The sequence below is a fragment of the Nannospalax galili genome, unplaced genomic scaffold, assembly GCF_000622305.1.
Source record: "Nannospalax galili isolate Female #2095 unplaced genomic scaffold, S.galili_v1.0 scaffold1601, whole genome shotgun sequence".
NCBI lineage: Eukaryota > Metazoa > Chordata > Mammalia > Rodentia > Spalacidae > Nannospalax > Nannospalax galili.
Genome location: NW_008344661.1, coordinates 431,627 through 434,947, shown reverse-complemented (window position 1 = coordinate 434,947; position 3,321 = coordinate 431,627). Strand labels below are relative to the sequence as shown.

The 3,321-nt window shown below is 40.2% G+C and overlaps 1 long non-coding RNA gene across 1 annotated transcript in view; it reads right to left on the bottom strand.

Annotated features, from left to right (window-relative positions):
• Nucleotides 1–283: 283 nt before the first annotated feature.
• LOC115071679 overlaps nt 284–3,321 on the bottom strand; it is a 30,602-nt gene continuing 27,564 nt past the window's right edge. Inside the window, exons 3-4 of the long non-coding RNA XR_003850776.1 lie at nt 2,510–2,759; nt 284–760 (exon numbers count right to left, since the gene is read on the bottom strand). This is a non-coding gene — a long non-coding RNA (uncharacterized LOC115071679). The remainder of the gene's footprint in view (nt 761–2,509; nt 2,760–3,321) is intronic.

Here is a 3,321-nt window from a genome sequence, read left to right as displayed (position 1 = left end):
CGTGGATTTGAGTTGATGCTTTTGGGGTTGCCATAGGCTAGTGTTTCTCTTCAAGAAGAGAGAGTGAACCAAACTTTCATGTTACAGGGTAGTCTACAAGTGAGACCTGAATCATATTATCAAAAATGTTAAAATACAGGGGCTAGAGAGATGGCTCAGCTCTTAAGAGCACAGGCTGCTCTTGCAGAGGACCCAGATTCAATTCCCAGCACCCACATGGCTAACAACTGTCCATAACTCCAGTTTCAGGGGATCCGACACCCTCTTCTGACCTCCGCAGGCATTGTAGGACGTGGGTATACTTATATCATGCAGACAATACATTCATACACATAAAATAAAAATAATAAAATTTTTAAATGTTAAAATAAAGACAAATTCTCTTCATTGAAGAAGCTCAGTAATGGAAACCTAAAGCTAATCAAATCTCTAAGCCTTACATGTATTACAAATATCCAAGGAATTAAATAATAACACAGTAAACTACAAGAAAATGGTACAATATGAGATAATTTGTCCCTCACCCAAACCCCTCCAGGGTGCCTCCAGCCCACGATCAGCTTTCAGAACATGAGTAGTCATTGCCTTCTACAAGTCAAAAGAATTAGAGAAGGGCCTTTCGGAGGTCAGCCCAGAGCAGTGACTGCATCTCTCTTTTTCACTTTGCAGGTGACAGCTAAGTGCCAGTCCCACTTCAGATGAACTCATCGTGAAGGCAGAATATGTATCCTCATCTTGAGTCTGTCACTACCTTTGTGACCTTGAACAGATTAAAACAACTGTGAAATAAAGATTCTACCCAAATAAGGAAGGACTCTTTCTATAATAAGGATTCATGAGGATAAGAGGAGTCATTCTTAGAAAGTTCTACTTCAGAAAATTATCAATGTAACAAATGAAAAAAAATATTTTCCTCCACCATGTGGATTCAAGGGATTGAATTCAAGTCTTCATGTTTGGTGGTGAGTACTGTTAGCTGCTGAGCCATCTTTCTGGCCATATGCCTATGTATATCCACAACTCTATGTGAGTTGCAGTAATAAGTAGTTTTTCTACTGCTGAGATAGTAAATTACCACAAACTTGGTGGCCAAAATGAGTTTATTGCCTATTTTGCTTAGATCAAATGTCACATGGGTTTCTTAGAGCTAAAAACCAAGGTATCAGCATAGCTGTACTCCTTTCTGGAGAATCCAGGAGAGACTGTACTTATTTGCTTTTTCTAGTTTTTAAAGAACTCCTCATTCCTTACTTGACTCATGTTCCTCTCTTTGTACTGTCAAAGCTAACATCCTTGGGTTTCTTTGACATCTTCTGGTCCCTTCCTCCATTTTTCAAGACCTTGTGATCACATAGGGTCAACCCATATAATCCAGGATAATATCCTATTCTAGTGCCAGATGATTAGTGTCCCAAATAATTCCCCAGCCTACTACCAAACTCCAGGAAATATACTGTGGGAATAGTTGGGTGGCCATTAATCTGCTTAAAACAATATGTATGTTATGTTTTATGTATACATACAGCAGGACTAATATTTGTAAACATATACCTATATCTGCATTAAGGGGAGGCACATATCTGTATTCTCATGTGTTTCTATAACACAAAACTTAGACATTTCTTCTGCTAGAATTTTGTCTCCAGCAGAGTACAGTGTCTACAAGAACAACTTATATCCTTTTTCAGTTCAAAAGACTATAAAACCATATTTTCCTTCCCTTAGTTTCTGAGACACTCAAAACTAAATTTAAATCCCAGATATAATCACTGAATAATCCTAGGTAATCAATATATCTACTTACAATCTTTTAATTGAGAATGGCTCTATATTTGAATTATTGCTTACAATTGTACCATATTACATTTATTTCCTGCTGTGCAGTACTTCAATTTTATGGAAATAGAGTAAGTTATAAATTATAAACAATAGCTTATTGGAAACTCTGAGGGAAATCCCAGAAAGGCAAAATGATAGTGTTACATGTTTAGCTCCATGTTGCCCATGGCATTAAAAAAATAGTAAAATGCTGCAAATACAAAGTAATAAGACTCTGCATCCCTGAGAGGGGAAAGAATATTCACACTAGCTTTCCATTTTCCACAGTCTGAGCCCTGGGCCATTCCAAGAAAATCAAAATGTGATAATCCCAGTCAGATAGAATATCCAAAAGAAAGAAGAAAAGTTTCCAGGAAAATGGAGCCTGATGGCTGAATCCTCCCCCTATATGGAAAGCTTGGGTTTGCCGAACCGACCACTCCCTTGACACTCACCCTCTCCTAATACTTCAGCTCCGGAGCTCAGAGCCCCAGGGGTAAATTTCAGGACTTCAGATGAGCCACTGAGCATGAAGAACATTATGTGTATTGAAAGCTCCAGCCCGGGCTGGATACAAGCCCAGTAGCAGCCAACTCCCAGCCTGAAAAACAGCCCGCACTTCATTCCCGTTCACAGTGGTGAGCCTCACTAATTCAACCTCACCTAGGAAAGTATTTCACAGGGCACAGACCTGGATACCACGTTGCAGAGTGGGACTGCAGGCCCTGCTGGCCTCTCCGGCATGCAGGTAATGCTGTTCCTCCACAGTGATCTCAACAGGCCCTTGCAAGAGAACGTTCTGTCGCGTTCTTTACTTTCTCCTTACAACGTGTCCAGCGATGTGGTGATTCTGCAGGAAGGCATGCCCCTCACCTCATCGCACACGGGCACCTCAGTAGTAAACTATCCAGCCTCTGGAACCACGAGCTCAATAAGCTCTTCTGTATAAATGGAAAAAGAAAAGGGAAAGCTCATACACAGGATAGGCCACATATACAAAGAAAAGCTCTGATGATCCTACTGCCTTCCCTGAGAGACCTGTCAGTTCAAGGAAAATATTTCCCTCCAAACTTAAGATAGAGAATTAAGCTTGAAACCTAGCACCAAGATCTGCCAGTATGTGATCTTGGGCAAGTCACAGGTCGCAGAACCTATGTAACCTCACCTCTAAAATAGGGATAATAATTGTGCCTATCTGGTAGATTTGTGATGAGGACAAAATGTTATGCTACATGCAAACTGTTTAGCATACTCTGGAGTAGTAAGTGGCCCATTAGCTGTACTCATGGATGAAAACTAATACTGTCTTATCTGATATGCAAAAAATACACTGTGTACTGAATAGTTTAATAAAATCTGTTTGTTTGCATTCTTAAAACACTGTACAGGGATCAGTGAGATGGCTCAGCAGGTAAAGGCACTTGGCACCAAGCCTGACCACCTGAGTTTGATGGAAGGAGAAAACTAACTTCCACAAATTATCTCAAGTGCCACACATATTCT